The sequence below is a fragment of the Oncorhynchus clarkii genome, chromosome 33 (genome assembly GCF_045791955.1).
Source record: "Oncorhynchus clarkii lewisi isolate Uvic-CL-2024 chromosome 33, UVic_Ocla_1.0, whole genome shotgun sequence".
Taxonomy (NCBI): Eukaryota; Metazoa; Chordata; class Actinopteri; order Salmoniformes; family Salmonidae; genus Oncorhynchus; species Oncorhynchus clarkii.
The window spans coordinates 29,435,418-29,455,144 of NC_092179.1; the positions used below are offsets into that span (position 1 = coordinate 29,435,418).

General features: G+C 44.9%; 1 protein-coding gene across 1 annotated transcript in view; it reads left to right on the forward strand.

Annotated features, from left to right (window-relative positions):
* The first annotated feature begins 3,162 nt into the window (after window positions 1–3,162).
* The window catches only part of LOC139392613 (prickle-like protein 1), a 67,533-nt gene continuing 50,968 nt past the window's right edge, over window positions 3,163–19,727 (forward strand). Inside the window, exon 1 of the mRNA XM_071140707.1 lies at window positions 3,163–3,469. The gene's annotated coding sequence lies outside the window, so the exon portion shown is untranslated. The remainder of the gene's footprint in view (window positions 3,470–19,727) is intronic.

Sequence of the window (19,727 nt, forward strand, 5' to 3'; positions counted from 1 at the left end):
ACATGGAGGAGAAAAGAGAGGGTGAATCTTTGTTAGTGGGTCACGAACAAGGGTCAATTTGGAGTCAGACAACCAACGTCGGGTTGAGGTTAAAGTTCAGAGGTTAAGTATCCAACAAACCCCAGTAATGCATTAGTCACATTTATGATGTGTGTTGATTTAATGAAGTGAACAGATCCTGTTGCAAACAGAGAGAAGTGGGTACAATATCACACGTTCCTCTCCCTCTCTCTCGCTTTTCACCTTTATCTCTCTCTCTCCCGCTACCTCTACCTCTGCCTCTCACTATCCTTGTCTTTCTCGCTCACTCTCCCTCTCCCTGACTCTTCCACTCCCTGTTCCTCCACCTCTCCCTCTCCCTGACTCATCCACTCCCTGTTCCTCCACCTCTCCCTGACTCTTCCCCTCCCTGTTCCTCCACCTCTCCCTCTCCCTGACTCGTCCACTCCCTGTTCCTCCACCTCTCCCTCTCCCTGACTCTTCCACTCCCTGTTCCTCCACCTCTCCCTCTCCCTGACTCTTCCACTCCCTGTTCCTCCACCTCTCCCTCTCCCTGACTCTTCCACTCCCTCTTCCTCCACCTCTCCCTCTCCCTGACTCTTCCACTCCCTGTTCCTCCACCTCTCCCTCTCCCTGACTCTTCCACTCCCTGTTCCTCCACCTCTCCCTCTCCCTGACTCTTCCACTCCCTCTTCCTCCACCTCTCCCTCTCACTGACTCTTCCACTCCCTGTTCCTCCACCTCTCCCTCTCCCTGACTCTTCCACTCCCTCTTCCTCCACCTCTCCCTCTCCCTGACTCTTCCACTCCCTGTTCCTCCACCTCTCCCTCTCCCTGACTCTTCCACTCCCTGTTCCTCCACCTCTCCCTCTCCCTGACTCTTCCACTCCCTGTTCCTCCACCTCTCCCTCTCCCTGACTCTTCCACTCCCTGTCCCTCCACCTCTCCCTCTCCCTGACTCTTCCACTCCCTGTTCCTCCACCTCTCCCTCTCCCTGACTCTTCCACTCCCTGTTCCTCCACCTCTCCCTCTCCCTTTTACCAGAGGCTGACTGATCAGATATCCAGTGTGACTTTTCCTCGTGGCTTCCTGCCTTTCATAAATTCTGTTCCCCAAACCACAATCACAAAACAAACAATTCCACATCAATGTAGCTGGCCATGGAAATGTGGGTGGGTGCGTGTGTGTGAGTGTGTGTGGGTATGTGTGTGACAACTGGGGAAAGTTCCCTGAACCAGAGGACTTTTGTGCTGCTATCTCCACATTCTGGATCCTTGCTTCCTCTCTGGTTGTATGTATAGTAGTACCTTTAATATACTCTAGTCTATAGGAGTACCTTTAATATACTCTAATCTATACGAGTACCTTTAATATACTCTAATCTATACGAGTACCTTTAATATACTCTACTCTATATGCATGCCTTTAATATACTCAAATCTATACGAGTACCTTTAATATACTCTCATCTATAGGAGTACCTTTAAAATAATATACTCTATAGGAGTACCTTTAATATACTCAAATCTATACGAGTACCTTTAATATACTCAAATCTATACGAGTACCTTTAATATGCTCTCCTCTCAGTAAATGGAAGTAATGTTGCAGATGTCTGTGACGCTCCACACCACAAAGACCTGTTAACACAGCAGCACAGTGCAGGGGCCTATTCTGCTGTGCATCCCAAATGGACCCTGTTCACTAAATAGTTTCCCTATGAGCCCTGGTTAAAAGTAGTGCACTACATAAGGAATAGGGTGGCATTTGGGATGCAGACTCTGTGTGGGCGCAGAACAGGGAACAGGCCCACAGAACAGGTGGAAATAAAGAGAGCAACCGGGACACTAAAGCTGATCAAGTTCCCGTCGCCGGCTCTGGGGCTCTTGGTTTCAGAGGGTGAGGCGGGGATGGGGATTGTGGCGGGGGCCGCAGCAGGTGAGTGAATAGAAAGATTAGCATCTCAGATTAAAGAGAGAGAGGTTTCACTTCCCACTGCTAACACAATGACAAAGGAGCCCGGTGTGGAACAGTTTATATGGGAGCCCTGGCAGAGAGATAGACAGCAGGCCAGGCAACCCCTGTGAATTAGGTCAGGGGCCCCTCAGCTGTGTGTGTGTGTGTGTGTGTGTGTGTGTGTGTGTGTGTGTGTGTGTGTGTGTGTGTGTGTGTGTGTGTGTGTGTGTGTGTGTGTGTGTGTGTGTGTGTGTGTGTGTGTGGAGGACTATGCTGTGAAACCTGATCTGGCAGAGTGTCACAATGTCAGGAAGACACAAACAGGGTTGTCAATGCACACACAGAGACACACACACACACACACACACACACACACACACACACACACACACACACACACACACACACACACACACACACACACACACACACACACACACACACACACACACACACACACACACACACACACACACACACACACACACACACACACACACACACACACACACACACAGAGACACACACACACACATACACACACACACACACACACACACACACACACACACACACACACACACACACACACACACACACACACACACACACACCACACACAGTGTATCAGTTAGACACAGACAGGGTTGTCATGCATGGCCTTGTAGACAGATCCTTCCACACATCACCACCACCAAGAGGGGTTCAAATTCCCCAAGGCACTCTGAGGTTTACATGGAAGATATGTCTACATATCTTGTCTCTGAGATAGGTCCTTTATCTGCAACAATTAGATTGTGTACATTGTCAAATAGGAGTCTATTCAGTGCCTATCTCAAATCATGAAGATCTTTCTATATGTAGTGAAGATAAACAGAGTCAAAACGACACCATAAACACGTGGAGGGTTGAAAACCAAAGCATTATTTTATACCATAGACGCTTCCCCGTATGTTACCAACATGGATAATTTAATAACAATTGAAGAGCCAAACGCCCAAATGCTATTTACGCATATAGAGGTATTCAACGTGCTTGTGTGTGTGCAGTGTACAGGGTCTTTCTGTAAAGTGAGAGGGAGATACCAGCCGTGTTTTCCAGACTGCCAAGAATGTCAGCCTTTAGAGGGATTTGTGGGGCTGCTTGTTTAAGCCAATAGGCAGAGAGTACAGCGTTAATGTCATCTCGCCGCCCGTGAGTCTCTCTGCGCTTTAACTTGTGGTGCTGTACCAACACCAGAACGCGAGCTGAGCTGTTAAATCAACGCCGCTGCTGGTCTGTGTGGTGAAACTCTTAACGTCGTTTCTCTCTATATGATGTTCTGAAAAGGCGTTGTATTCTATTCATTCGAACTTCGAATAGTTCACGGTGAGACTAGAACGGAGGAACATAATACTGTAGGTGCAGCACTACTATTTAAAGTGGCGCCGATGACACCAATCGTGAATATTGTTCTACTCAATTAACGGAATATCCTTACCCCTACCCATAACTCCGCGCAATCAGTCTTTCTGGTGAGTAGCTATCAGTTTCGGATCTGTCTGTCTGTCGGCGAGTGGAATAGCTTGCCATTTAAATCTTTACCATACTTTGCAATACTTGGAAATTGTACCGCTACTGCATGACATTACAATTTCAACTCCAGGTATACTGATTTCACCTTCACATTTCATGAAATATGTGTTTGAATATACAGTTGTCTTCCAGACCTGTTTAGTATAGAAATTTGGAAGTCAGATCTGGCCCACATGTAATTTCCCCCCTGACGTGAAAATTGTGTTTCTGTCACTCGTGCTTCTTTTCTATGAATGGATGAAGGTCTGTGAATGTGTTCTGACAATCTCTACAAGTTGTTGTTATAAACTACTGCACATGGCTTATTCCTAGTAATTTAAACATTACAGAAACTTAAACTGTGAAACTTTAAGCCAGAAAAGAGACAGTAGCTCGTTAAAACGTGCGCGTAAAGACGCACCCCATTGTGGGTGTCATTTGGTGTGCCGCGCGACTCCTAAGGTTCCAGATGTGTGGATTCAGCTGTTGCTTGTCACTCATGTGACGACACCATCTCTCTCTCTCCAGCTCTCTCTCCTTACACGCGGTTGCTTTAGTGAACATAACGAATAATATCATGTTATTTGGCGCGTGAAGCCGTCCTGCTGTTAACCATCTTGACTTTTTGCAATAAATCTCTCAGCGAAACCTCTCAAAATACACTTCACCTCCTTCCAATAGTGTTTTTTTTATGTATATAATTTCCTCACACGGACTGACATGGTCCAGACCAGAGAGGATCTATCAAAACAGCGAAGGGGTGTATAAGGCAGTGTCGCTTGACTGTCACTTCTCACCTGGCACTTGTCCTGTGGAAGTTTTCGTGTTTACACCAAATGCTTCAACTGACTGACAGACTAATAGCCGAATTCGACCAAATAGTTAGGAAACAATATAAAACTGAAGTGATGTTTCACATAGAGCAGTAGAGTGGAGGACCATTTTTAGGTACTGTAATGAAGGTAGTGGGGTCCCCTAGTGGCAGTTTAGATGTTCCTATAAGAGCATCAAGCTGTGGTGTACTACAGTAAAATAACGTTGCATGCAATTCAGATGTATATTGTAGGCCGCTACAACATGTTCATCTCTCAGTTCATACATTCATCGTATTTTCCCAGATAACAGTTTTAGATGAGTTGTTCTCCCCTCATAATAGTTCCACACATTTCGTCTCCCGAGTGGTGCAGCAGTCTAAGGCTCTGCATTGCAGTGCTTGAGGCTTCCCACAGACCCAGGTTTGATCCCGGGCTGTATCACAACTGGCCGTGATCGGGAGTCCCACAGGGACGTCGTCCGGGTTAGGGAAGGGTTTGGCCAGGGGGGCCGTCATTGTAAATAAGAATTCTTAACTGACTTGCCTAGTTAAATAAAGGTTAAATAAAAATATAATGAAGTGTAACAACATTTCAGCTGAAGGCCTTTGTCACACTGGTTCCTCTCACCTATTAGCCCCTCCCTCCTCCTCTCAGCCCCTCTCCTCTCAGCCCCTCCTCTCACCTATTAGCCCCTCCCTCCTCCTCTCAGCCCCTCCGCTCTCCTCTCAGCCCCTCCTCTCACCTATTAGCCCCTCCCTTCTCCTCTCAGCCCCTCTCCTCTCAGCCCCTCCTCTCACCTATTAGTCCCTCCCTCCTCCTCTCAGCCACTCCCCTCTCATCTCAGCCCCTCCCCTCTCCTCTCCTGGGGGGTTGTGAATAACAAACTAGTAAAGCAGACCCAGGGGGGTATCATGTGACCAGCGGAGCCAAATGGCAGCCAGCCAACCAGAGAGGAGGGTCTGCGTCCCAAGTGGCATATAGTGAGTGCACTTCTTTTGACGAGGGTTCTGGTGCGCTATATAGATAACAGGGTGCCATTTGGGACGAAGCCAGGGGCTGAAGGAGCAGTGGGGCTGAGGGGGGGAGCTATGGACCTGAGTGTGATGCTAAGCCTCTCTCTCTTCCTCTGGTAATACATCAGCCATTAAGACCACATGGAAGGCTCTAGTGTAGCTCAGGTGATTGGAATGTTCCAGCTAGACTACATGCATGTGTGGAGCGCTGTCGCTCTCTCTTGCGCGCGCGTTCTTTCTCTCTGGCAACGACGATGAGCATAAGCAACACTTGTGCTCTTGTCAACTAAACATTATTTAACACTGTGGCAGAGTAGCACCGTTCCTGTTTGGTACATTGTGTAAATATGATGTAATGACCATCTCATGTGCACATTTAGCTGAACTGGCATTTTGTTACTAAGTGCAATTCAAACAGGCTTTCATTGAGTTATGAGTTGTCACAAACACAGTCTGCTCTGAGAACTCCAACATCTTCCTGGAAACATGTTTTCTGTGTCAGCGGCTTATGAAGCAACACCAGACCCTTGTAATGTTTAGATTGTGTTATGAGATTAAAGCCTACAAGGCTTCAGTTCAACGTACTAAAATGTCGATGTATTTAACCTTCACAATGTGCTGCTGAACGAACCCCAGAGAGGAAATCCATCCTGGAGTTCGTTTTGATGCTCTTGGCCTTACTCCTGGAAAACCTTTTACTCAGTGACTCCCTGGTCTGGACTGCTCTGGTCCTGAGCCATGCTCTGCAGATAGAACCAGAACTCTGCTTGGGTCCCCTGTTAAAACCTCTGCTTTTACAGCTAAAACTCTGTGAGGTCTTGGCAGTGGTACAGTATTAGTTTCAGAGCCCTTTGTTAATTGTTACAATATCTGTGGTATATCTCACTTAAACATATAGGCCTAGGTATTCCTTTATAAATATATAGGCCTAGGTATTCCTTTATAAACATATAGGACTAGGTATTCCTTTATAAACATATAGGCCTAGGTATTCCTTTATAAACATATAGGCCTAGGTATTCCTTTATAAACATATAGGCCTAGGTGTTCCTTTATACATATATAGGACTAGATATTCCTTTTGGCCTAGGTATTCCTTTATAAACATATAGGCCTAGGTATTCCTTTATAAATATATAGGACTAGATATTCCTTTTGGCCTAGGTATTCCTTTATAAATATATAGGCCTAGGTATTCCTTTATAAACATATATAGGACTAGGTGTTCCTTTATAAAATATATAGGACTAGGTATTCCTTTATAAACATATAGGACTAGGTATTCCTTTATAAAATATATAGGACTAGGTATTCCTTTCGTCTTCTAATAAGTCTTTCTGTTCTGGGGAGTTGTGCTGTATATCACCATGGGCTATGTGTGTGTTGTGTTGTGTTGTGTTGTGTTGTGTTGTGTTGTGTTGTGTGCGTGCGTGCGTGCGTGCGTGCGTGTGTGTTGTGTTGTGTTGTGTGTGTGTGTCTGTGTTGTGTGTGTGTTGTGTTGTGTGTGTTGTGTTGTGTGTGTTGTGTGTGTGTGTGTGTGTGTTGTGTGTGTTGTCTGTGTTGAGTGTGTTGTGTGTGTTGTGTGTGTGTTGTGTGTGTTGAGTGTGTTGTGTGTGTTGTGTGTGTGTTGTGTTGTGTTGTCTGTGTTGAGTGTGTTGTGTGTGTTGTGTTGTGTGTGTTGTGTTGTGTTGTGTGTGTGTTGTGTTGTGTTGTGTGTTGTGTGTGTTGTGTTGTGTGTGTTGTGTTGTGTGTGTGTTGTGTTGTGTGTGTGTGTGTGTGTGTTGTGTGTGTGTTGTGTTGTGTTGTGTTGTGTGTGTGTGTGTGTGTGTGTGTGTTGTGTTGTGTTGTGTTGTGTGTGTTGTGTGTGTTGTGTGTGTTGTGTGTGTTGTGTTGTGTGTGTTGTGTTGTGTGTGTGTGTTGTGTTGTGTGTGTTGTGTTGTGTGTGTGTGTGTGTGTTGTGTGTGTTGTGTGTGTGTTGTGTGTGTTGTGTTGTGTGTGTGTGTGTGTGTTGTGTGTGTGTTGTGTTGTGTTGTGTGTGTTGTGTTGTGTGTGTTGTGTGTTGTGTGTGTGTATCACCTCAGTTGGATTACAGTAATATCTCAGACCAGGTAAGGTACACAGAGCCATGTTTGTTCCTGGAGGAATGAATCTGTACGCAGGGCAATGTAAATCACTGCTAACCTCAAAACACTCCTGGCCAGTTTCTATTCCCTCGAGTTGTGTTCTCAGGCTGAGGCTGGGTAAAACATGGAATGGATGGGGGCAGGCAGGCAGACCAGCTCTGGGTTCTGGAGGTTTTGGAACAATGCTGTCACTTAGTATGTGATGAGAAGCACAGTGAGAAACGTGCACGGCTACTCACAGAGCTGAGATAAATATTGAATGGGGGTAGTACTAACAGCAGACCAGCTCTGGGTTGTGGAAATGTTGGAATAACGCTGTCAGTTGGGGTTTGACAGAGGGCCAGTGAGACGTGTGCACGACTAGTGAAGGAGTGTGTGTGTGTGTGTGTGTGTGTGTGTGTGTGTGTGTGTGTGTGTGTGTGTGTGTGTGTGTGTATGCGTGTGTGTGTGCGTGTGTGTGTGTGTGTGTGTGTTCAGTACAGGACAGTGAAGTGTAGGGTTTCCTAAACACGGTCCTGGGCAATAGCACAACAAAGCTGATTTAAATAACCAGCTCATCATCAATCTTTAATTATGTCAATCAGCTGTGTAGTTCTAGGGAGAAGAAAAACATGGGTAAGGAGGCGGCTCAGTGGCCTGGCCGTAACCATGGGGATGAAAGGGAACTCATCTACGAGCTGTGGCTTGTTCTAATCACCATGAACCAGGGCTCTGCTTGTCCGCGGTCACTAACCCAACCCAAGACGGCCGCATTTGCTCCCCAAGCCTCATATTATGGTCTGGCTGTGTCACAGATAGGAACAGGACTGGAGAACTAACTCCTTTAGATACATTTATCATTGAAACAGTTTGTTTGATTTATATGATCAAATCTGTGTCTAAACTTTCAGCAGTTGGTTGGTTTGCTGCCTGTTTGTAAGATAACAGCAGTTTGCTGCCTGTCTGTAAGATAACAGCAGTTTGCTGCCTGTCTGTAAGATGCCAGCAGTTTGCTGCCTGTTTGTAAGATAACAGCAGTTTGCTGCCTGTTTGTAAGATAACAGCAGTTTGCTGCCTGTCTGTAAGATAGCAGCAGTTTGCTGCCTGTTTGTAAGATAACAGCAGTTTGCTGCCTGTTTGTAAGATAACAGCAGTTTGCTGCCTGTCTGTAAGATAACAGCAGTTTGCTGCCTGTCTGTAAGATAACAGCAGTTTGCTGCCTGTCTGTAAGATAACAGCAGTTTGCTGCCTGTAAGATAACAGCAGTTTGCTGCCTGTTTGTAAGATAACAGCAGTTTGCTGCCTGTCTGTAAGATAACAGCAGTTTGCTGCCTGTCTGTAAGATAACAGCAGTTTGCTGCCTGTCTGTCAGATAACAGCAGTTTGCTGCCTGTCTGTCAGATAACAGCAGTTGGCTGCCTGTCTGTAAGATAACAGCAGTTGGCTGCCTGTCTGTCAGATAACAGCAGTTGGCTGCCTGTAAGATAACAGCAGTTTGCTGCCTGTCTGTAAGATAACAGCAGTTTGCTGCCTGTCTGTAAGATCCCAGCAGTTTGCTGCCTGTCTGTAAGATCCCAGCAGTTTGCTGCCTGTCTGTAAGATAACAGCAGTTTGCTGCCTGTCTATAAGATGCCAGCATTACGTCATTCTAAACTGATATGTGATGTGTTTTGGGGAGTTTTTAATTCATGCCTCGGAGTGCAAGTCAACTTGGCACCATGTTAATTACCTATACACACTATTTATATTGGAAGATGATTAAAGGACGTCTGCGATTTCACACACACAAACACACACACCACACACACACACACGCATGCACACACACACCCACACTAGTTATTAAGACATTAAAGATGATTGTTATGAGAGCAAGGTGATTCTAAACGATGCTGGAGGTAAACAGAGCAGCTCGGCATGCAGTCATCAACGTAAAGACATGGGGGAGTTCATGACAGCCACATCATTACTTTGAGTAAAACAATCTCCCTGGGTAAGGAACAGCACTATAAACTATATGACTTTTGGAGAGGGTTTTCTTTTGATTGTGGAGGTGCTGATAGAAAGATATATTGTCCTAATCTGAATGCTCAATGATAACACTCTCTGATTGGATACTGTGAGTTGAGAAGGAGGAAGGAGTCTGCGTAGAAGTGGGTTCATTGGTTTAAACAAGACTTCTGCCTTTTCTAATGTGTCTCGTGTCAAGCTAAGAAAAGCTCATGAGCTGAATGTCCTCATTCAAGTCTCTCTCCCTCTCTCTCTCTCTCTCCCCCTCTCTCTCTCCCCCTCTCTAACACAGTACTAACACAGTACTAGCGCAATATTAACACAGTACTAACACAGTACTAATGCAATACTAACATAGTACTAACACAGTACTAACACAGTACTAATGCAGTACTAACGCAGTACTAACACAGTCCTAAAGCAATACTAACCCAGTACTAACACAATACTAACACAGTACTAACACAGTACTAACGCAATAGTAACACAGTACTAACACAGTAATAACGCAGTACTAACGCAGTACTAATGCAGTACTAACGCAGTACTAACGCAATACTAACACAGTCCTAAAGCACTACTAACCCAGTACTAACGCAATAGTAACACAGTACTAACACAGTACTAACGCAGTACTAACGCAGTACTAATGCAGTACTAACACAATACCAACGCACTACTAACACAATACTCACACAGTTTTAAAGCAATACTAACACAGTACTAAAGTCTGCACAGCATTTCAGATCACAGCATTTTAGATCACAGCATTTCAGAACACAGCATTTCAGAGAACAGAACTGTGCTGTAGCTACGGTACCGGTAGCCCTGTAAACAAGGTAGTTGTGGTTACCGTAGTTTCACTACAGGGTGGCAGGTAGCCTAGCGGTTAGAGCGTTGGGTCAGTAACCAAAAAGCTGCTGGATCGAATCCCCAAGCTGACATGGTAAAAATCTGTTGTTCTGCCCCTGAACAAGGCAGATAACCCACTGTTCCCCGGTAGGCCGTCATTGTAAATAAGAATTTGTTCTTAACTGACTTGCCTAGTTAAATAAAGGTTTTAAAAACTACAGTGTTGGTACTGTAGAGATCTGTGGATAGAACAGTATTTTGACAAATTGAGGTGTCCACCATTTTGGTGAGAAATGTGTACTTTTACTGTGATGCAGAACCACAGTACTCATTTTCCTTTCTAACACAAACTATCTTTGTTTATTGGGGTCTGTAATTAAGTGTCGGAATATCCTCCTTGACTACAACCATTCTATTTCAGAGAGAGAGAGAGAGAGAGAGGGGTGTAATGATATACTGGTATGTCCATGGAGCTGCCATAATGGTAAGGTCAGATGATGAAAGCCTGGGCTTTCTCTTTCAAAACAATACTAACAGTGATCTGTGCCTGTTCAGGATTTGAGGGTGAAATGGAGATTAAATGAATGACTAATGATGTAATAAATACATGTATTGTGTGTTAATACTACTAAACCCACTGAAACCAGACTGGAAACCAGGATCTAAATTAGATCAGGGGAAACGTCACTATCCAAAGCTGGTCAACTATGACATCCAACATGTGAGGGCTTAGGGTTAGTGTGTGTGTGTGTGTGTGTGTGTGTGTGTGTGTGTGTGTGTGTGTGTGTGTGCATTTCCTCCTGAGAAAGCCCTCCAGAGAATCCCCCTGGGGGTCTGAAAACTTCCCTTTCAACAATACAGCCCGTTACGCCTCAGAGTCCACCTGCCGCAGATACACACCATTACATGGTACACTGCCATGTTCTGTTCCTTAGATGAAGCCCTGTGGTTTGATTGGGAGGGAAAACCCCTGTCTACACTCTCTCCTCATGAAGTCTCCTTCATATCCTCCTGTCTCCATCTGTTGAGGACTATCAGCCTGTGTTGCTGTTGTGTTGAAGAGGGTCCAGACATTCCATGTTTATGAGTGGGGGAGATGCTCCAGTGGGTGAGAACTCGCAGGTGGGTCTTGACCGTCTGAGTTAACGAAGGCCAACTCAGGATAGTATGGCTCGGTGACAGAGAGAGAGGAGAGAGAGAGAGAGTGCTTGCATGTGTGTGTGTGTGTGTGTGTGTGTGTGTGTGTGTGTGTGTGTGTGTGTGTGTGTGTGTGTGTGTGTGTGTGTGTGTGTGTGTGTGTGTGTGTGTGTGTGTGTGTGTGTGTGTGTGAGAGAGCTAGAGAGACAGAGTGATAGAGATAGAGAGAGAGATAGAGAGAGACAGTGTCACACCCTGATCTGTTTCACCTGTCTTTGTGATTGTCTCCACCCCCCTCCAGGTGTTGCCCATCCTCCCCATAATCCCCTGTGTATTTATACAGTGCCTTGCGAAAGTATTCGGCCCCCTTGAACTTTGCGACCTTTTGCCACATTTCAGGCTTCAAACATAAAGATATAAAACTGTATTTTTTTGTGAAGAATCAACAACAAGTGGGACACAATCATGAAGTGGAACGACATTTATTGGATATTTCAAACTTTTATAACAAATCAAAAACTGAAAAATTGGGCGTGCAAAATTATTCAGCCCCTTTACTTTCAGTGCAGCAAACTCTCTCCAGAAGTTCAGTGAGGATCTCTGAATGATCCAATGTTGACCTAAATGACTAATGATGATAAATACAATCCACCTGTGTGTAATCAAGTCTCCGTATAAATGCACCTGCACTGTGATAGTCTCAGAGGTCCGTTAAAAGCGCAGAGAGCATCATGAAGAGCAAGGAACACACCAGGCAGGTCCGAGATACTGTTGTGAAGAAGTTTAAAGCCGGATTTGGATACAAAAAGATTTCCCAAGCTTTAAACATCCCAAGGAGCACTGTGCAAGCGATAATATTGAAATGGAAGGAGTATCAGACCACTGCAAATCTACCAAGACCTGGCCGTCCCTCTAAACTTTCAGCTCATACAAGGAGAAGACTGATCAGAGATGCAGCCAAGAGGCCCATGATCACTCTGGATGAACTGCAGAGATCTACAGCTGAGGTGGGAGACTCTGTCCATAGGACAACAATCAGTCGTATATTGCACAAATCTGGCCTTTATGGAAGAGTGGCAAGAAGAAAGCCATTTCTTAAAGATATCCATAAAAAGTGTCGTTTAAAGTTTGCCACAAGCCACCTGGGAGACACACCAAACATGTGGAAGAAGGTGCTCTGGTCAGATGAAACCAAAATTGAACCTTTTGGCAACAATGCAAAACGTTATGTTTGGCGTAAAAGCAACACAGCTGAACACACCATCCCCACTGTCAAACATGGTGGTGGCAGCATCATGGTTTGGGCCTGCTTTTCTTCAGCAGGGACAGGGAAGATGGTTAAAATTGATGGGAAGATGGATGGAGCCAAATACAGGACCATTCTGGAAGAAAACCTGATGGAGTCTGCAAAAGACCTGAGACTGGGACGGAGATGTGTCTTCCAACAAGACAATGATCCAAAACATAAAGCAAAATCTACAATGGAATGGTTCAAAAATAAACATATCCAGGTGTTAGAATGGCCAAGTCAAAGTCCAGACCTGATTCCAATCGAGAATCTGTGGAAAGAACTGAAAACTGCTGTTCACAAATGCTCTCCATCCAACCTCACTGAGCTCGAGCTGTTTTGCAAGGAGGAATGGGAAAAAATGTCAGTCTCTCGATGTGCAAAACTGATAGAGACATAGCCCAAGCGACTTTTTAGCTGTAATCGCAGCAAAAGGTGGCGCTGCAAAGTATTAACTTAAGGGGGCTGAATAATTTTGCACTCCCAATTTTTCAGCTTTTGATTTGTTAAAAAAGTTTGAAATATCCAATAAATGTCGTTCCACTTCATGATTGTGTCCCACTTGTTGTTGATTCTTCACAAAAAAATACAGTTTTATATCTTTATGTTTGAAGCCTGAAATGTGGCAAAAGGTCGTAAAGTTCAAGGGGGCCGAATACTTTCGCAAGGCACTGTACCTGTGTTCTCTGTTTGTCTGTTGCCAGTTTGTCTTGTTTGTCAAGCCAACCAGCGTTTTTGCTTTTCCCCAGTCTCTCTTTTCTTGTCCCCTTGCCTGTCCTGACGCTGTACCCACCTGCATAACCAAGCTGCCTGTCCTGACCCTGTACCCACCTGCATAACCAAGCTGCCTGTCCTGACCCTGTACCCACCTGCATAACCAAGCTGCCTGTCCTGACCCTGTACCCACCTGCATAACCAAGCTGCCTGACCTGACGCTGTACCCACCTGCATAACCAAGCTGCCTGTCCTGACCCTGTACCCACCTGAATAACCAAGCTGCCTGCCCCTGAGCCTGCCTGCCGTCCTGTACCTTTGCCCCTGTTGCTGTCCTGTACCTTTGAAACCTGATACAGACAGAGAGAGAGAGAGAGAGAGAGAGAGAGAGAGAGAGAGTGTGTGAGTGTGAGAGAGAGTTCTCTTCTCCAGGTCTATAATAACAGTGGTGGAGCCCCCTCACTGAAGGCTCTCTGTTGAACCTCAGCCTGACTACTAGTGACCTGGTGTGGAATGCTGCTGTGACAGAGACGTGCCAAATTCATCTCTCTCTCTCTCTCTCTCTCTCTCTCTCTCTCTCTCTCTCTCTCCCTTTCTCTATCTCTCTCTCTCTCTCTCTCTTTCTCTGTTCTTCATCCTCCTCTGTGTCATTTACAGCATAACTTAACCTACATAAACAGTTTAACACAGAGTAAAGCATTGTCCTGGATATTATACCATAAAATTGTTATACACTGAGTATACCAAACATTAGGAACACCTTCCTAACATTAAGTTACACCCCCCTTTGCCCTCAGAACAGCCTCAAATTGTCAGGGCATGGACTCTACAAGATGTCGAAAGTGTTCCACAGGGAGGCTGGCCCATGTTGACTCCAATGCTTCCCACAGTTGTGTCAAGTTGGCTGGATATCTTTTGCGTGGTGGACCATTCTTGATACACACAAGAAACTATTGAGCTTGAAAAACCCAGCAGCGTTGCAGTTCTCAATACAAACCGGTCCTCCTGGTACCTACTACCAGACCCTGTTCAGAGGCACTTCAATATGTTGTCTTTCCCATTCACACTCTGAATGGCACACATACACAATCCATGTCTCAGCTGTCTCAAGGATTACAAATCTTTCTTTAACATGTCTCCTCTCCTTCATCTACAGTGATTGAAGTGGATTTAGGGTAACCTGGAAACAATTAGGGTAACCTGGAAACATCTAGGGTAACCTGGAAACCTCTAGGGTAACCTGGAAACATCTAGGGTAACCTGGAAACATCTAGGGTAACCTGGAAACATCTAGGACAACCTGGAAACAATTAGGGCAACCTGGAACCATCTAGGGCAGGGGTGTCAAAGTCAAATGGACGGAGGGCCAAATAAAAAAATCAGCTACAAGACGAGGGCCGGACTGTTCGAATGTTCATTGAAAAAATTTTAAATGACGCATATAGTCTAGTGAACCTAATTGAACCTACTGAAAACCTAACAAATATATTACAATATGATCAGATAAATAAAGCAATATTTTCTTATGGCTCTGTCAGTAATCTTTAATTTTCAACAGACACAAAAGACAAATTTCCTTTATATAAATATCCCCATAACATGAACATTAAATGAAAGAAACCGGTATTCAAGGCACCATCAGTAGACTATATTTTCTATTTTAGCAAAAGTGGGCTAAATTTACTTCAAAGAAAAAACAATAATAGCAATTTTCTATCATCCACTCAACTGAAATATTTTTAAAATATAATTGGATTGAAATACAAAAAAATAAAGTGCAAAAATCTATTAATCAAAAACAACACTTTGTTTAAGGAGAAGTAACATGCAGTGAAAACAAATATTAAATTTTAACTTTTAAACTTGAACTGAGTAAAAACTCTAAATATGTGATTGCACAGTAATGTTCACTTGTTTGAGGTTGAGGGTGATACTTGGTGGTGTCCCATCTTTTCCACAAGTTCATCAATGTTCGGGGTAAGGCTCTGAGCTGAAGAAATCCTCAGAATTGAGTGGAGGTGTTCAGCAGTAAGTCGACTTCTGTGTGATGTTTTGTTCAGGTTCATCAAAGAAAACAGTTGTTCACACAGGTATGTGCTGCCAAACATAGACAACGTTTGAGCAGCCTGGATGCGCAGCTGGGGCATTGTGCCGGGGAGGAAACGGGCGAACTCCGCAGCACCCACTGCCGCATATTTTGCCCTCAGTGCATCATTGCATTGGAGGTCAATCAACTCCATTTGGAGGTTTGGTGGTGAGCTTTCCACGTCAACAGCAAATGGGTTACCGAGCAGTTCCAACCTGCTTTTTTGTGCTTCAAAGTCAGCAAATCGGCGTCGAAAGTCAGCGGCAAGCATACCTATTTTATCAGCCAACTGTGTGCTCGGGAACGCACTGGTAGAGAGCTTCTCTTTCATGGTCTGGCAGCTGGGAAAGTGGCTCAAATTTTCTTTCCGCATCTGCGTCTCCCACAGAGTCAGTTTGGTTTTAAATGCCTTCACTGTACTGTACATATCAGAGATGACACGATCCCGACCCTGCAGCTGCAAGTTTATTGCATTCAGATGACTCGTAATGTCACACAGAAAAGCCATTTCACACAGAAACATTTCGTCTCGGAGTTGTGTTGTGTCTTTCCCTTTGCTGTCCAAGAACAGACAAATCTCCTCACGAAGCTCGAAACATCTTTGAAGCACCTTTCCCTGGCTTAGCCATCGCACCTCTGTGTGATAAGGCAAATCACCATGCTCCGTTTCTAACTCCGTCAGAAATGCCTTGAACTGGCGGTGATTCAAACCTTTGGCTCTGATAAAGTTAACTGTGCGCGTGATGATGCTCATTACATGCTCCATTTTCAAGGCTTTACCGCACAACGCTTCCTGGTGTATGATACAATGATAAGCTGTCAGCTCACCTGTCGCGTTTTCCTCTTGCATCTTTTCCCGTATCTTCGCCACCAGTCCGCTCCTGTGTCCACACATCGCAGGTGCTCCGTCGGTTGTCAAACCCACGAGTTTTTCCCAAGGCAGCTCCATCTCATTTACACATCTTGACACCTCTTCATACAAATCATGCCCCGTAGTTGTGCCATGCATAGGACGTAAAGCCAAAAACTCCTCTGTCACGCTTAGGTTGGAGTCCACTCCGCGGATGAAAATTGACAACTGGGCAATGTCAGAAATGTCGGTGCTCTCATCCACAGCCAAGGAATATGCAATAAAATCTTTTCCCTTTTTCACAAGCTGCTCTTTTAGATTGATGGACAACTGGTCTACTCTCTCGGCAATGGTGTTTCTGCTCAGACTCACATTTAAAAAGAGTTGCCTTTTTTCTGGGCAAACTTCGTCACAAACTTTAATCATGCAGTTTTTGATGAAATCCCCCTCCGTAAATGGCCGGGCTGATTTAGCGATCTCTTCTGCCAAAATAAAACTGGCCTTGACAGCAGCCTGGCCTTGTGATTTGGCTTTTTTGAACAGAGCCTGTCGAGATTTGAGGCCTCGTTTTAATTCCTCTGCCTTTTGTAGCCTTTGTTCCATGTCCATATTCTTGTTTTTGTCCGCGTGTTTCGTTTCATAATGTCGTCTCAGATTATACTCTTTCAGTACCGCCACACTTTCTCCACACAGAAGACACACAGGTTTTCCAGCTACCTTCGTGAACATATACTCCGACTCCCACCTTGTTTGAAACCCCCGGTTCTCAGTATCCACCTTCCGTTTTGCCATTTTTGATGGGTATCTGAAAGTTAATTTTACTGTGATGCTGACGACTGCTGTGCCAATAAATATTGAAATGAAGCAGCCTACTGCTCGGTGCGTCACCTTTGCATTGTGGGAAATGTAGTATTGGTGCGTGTAAAAGATCTGCGGGCTGCCGGCTTGCTGCGGGCCGGTTCTAATAATAAATCAAGATCATCCCAGGGGCCGTAAAAAACCTTCTTGCGGGCCGGATGTGGCCCGCGGGCCTTGACTCTGACATATGTGATCTAGGGTAACCTGGAAACAACTAGGGTAACCTGGAAACAACTAGGGTAACCTGGAAACATCTAGGGTAACCTGGAAACATCTAGGGTAACCTGGAAACAACTAGGGTAACCTGGAAACAACTAGGGCAACCTGGAACCACCTAGGGTAACCTGGAAACAACTAGGGTAACCTGGAAACATCTAGGGTAACCTGGAAACAACTAGCGTAACCTGGAAACATCTAGGGTAACCTGGAAACATCTAGGGTAACCTGGAAACAACTAGGGCAACCTGGAAACATCTAGGGCAACCTGGAAACAACTAGGGTAACCTGGAAACATCTAGGACAACCTGGAAACATCTAGGGTAACCTGGAAACATCTAGGACAACCTGGAAACATCTAGGACAACCTGGAAACAACTAGGGTAACCTGGAAACATCTAGGACAACCTGGAAACATCTAGGACAACCTGGAAACAACTAGGGCAACCTGGAAACTCTGCAAACTATATGTAGAAGCCGGAGAGCCAGCAATGTTTACATGTAGGTTGGTCATCGGATTCCCACCCTTCTGTCATGGCTTGTGCATTATGGGAAAGTGACCACATTGTGTAAGAGGGCAGTGTGTATTTGTTCCACTTGAGTGACTCTGTTCTGCTCTCTCCTCCCTAGAGGCATATCATTATGACTCTGTATACACAGAGCCTGGTCCCTGGCCTGGCCTACATTCTAGCAGGGTACAGGAGAGCTGCTATGGAGGGAGTCATTATGGAGTAGAATTAGGGTGATGCAACACACACACAGGCACACACATACACACACACACACACACACACATACACACACATACATACAGTACACTGGCAGACAAACATACCCACACTCACACAACCACACACACACACATACAGTACACTGACAGACACACATACCCACACTCACACACACAAGCATGCATGCAGGCACGCACACACACACACACACACACACACACACACACACACACACACACACACACACACCAATCTGAGCATGATATGCCATGAGATGTTTTGTCTTGTAGAGGGGTTCCCACGTATTCCAGTTTTCATTTAGACTCTAAAGTCATTTGTTTTCTAAATGAACGTGTTATTTTAACGTGCCGTTCCGTTTCTGTTTTCTCAGCTGAAATAGGAAATCACTTCTTAACAGGAAGAGAGACACATGGACCACAACAACAGAATGACAAGTGTTGAACATCTGTCTCAGTTCATTTATTAATAAAGTCTGGAGCCAGAAATAACAACAATCACATAGCAGCCCAAACGCCACACCATATTTTCTCCATTATGAAAACAGACCTGAGTTCAGTTCTTATCTGTTATAATCAAATAGCAGCCCAAATGCATCACTATATTTTCTCCATTATGAAGACCTGAATTCAGTTCTTATCTGTTATTCTTGTCGGCCTTTCTTCCTCCCCCTTGACGCTGACTGTGCAGGGGTGTGTGTGCGTGCCTGTGTGTGCGTGTGCATCCTTGCATGTGCGTGTTCGTGTCCGTACGTGTGTACGTGCTTGTGTATGTATGTCCCTACTAATCCCAGTCAGCTTATTATGAGAAGCAGATGTTTTGTTGCTCAACACCATAGGGTGTTCCCTATGGAGGTTAACTGTACTCTACTAAACTCTGGGTTAGATCCTGTTTGGCCGGGTGTTCCCTATGGAGGTTTACTGTACTCTACTAAACTCTGGGTTAGATCCTGTTTGGCCGGGTGTTCCCTATGGAGCTTCACTGTACTCTACTAAACTCTGGGTTGGGTCGTGCATAGCCGGGTGGTCTGCTGGGAACTCCATATGAACAAAGCTCATCTTGAATGAATGTCTGAAATAATGCTTAACAGGATGCAGGGTGGGGGGGCATTTCCATTTCCTCCTTGCTAATAGCTAACTCATTGGATTGTGAGTAAGCCTGCTTGACGATACATGAGTTATATGTTTAACAGAAATGTCACTACAGATTTCACTCTTCAGAAATAAACTTTTCAATGGGATTATTTCTCTCTAAAATTAGTTTTGAGATGTCTAAAACTCTGAGGGGGTCTTGGTCCTTAATAAAGCCTCTAGCTTGTCATCTCAGGGCTGAGGACCAGGAGGTGACGTCCCCTCTCTCTTTTTCTCTTTTTCTATCTTTCTTTCTCTCTCTCTCTCTTGCTCTCTCTCTCTGTCTCTGTCTCTCTCTCTCTGTCTCTGTCTCTCACTCTCTCACTCTCTCTCTCTGTCTGTCTCTGTCTCTGTTTCTCTCTTTCTCGCTCTCTTTCTCTCTCTCTCTCATAAAGGCA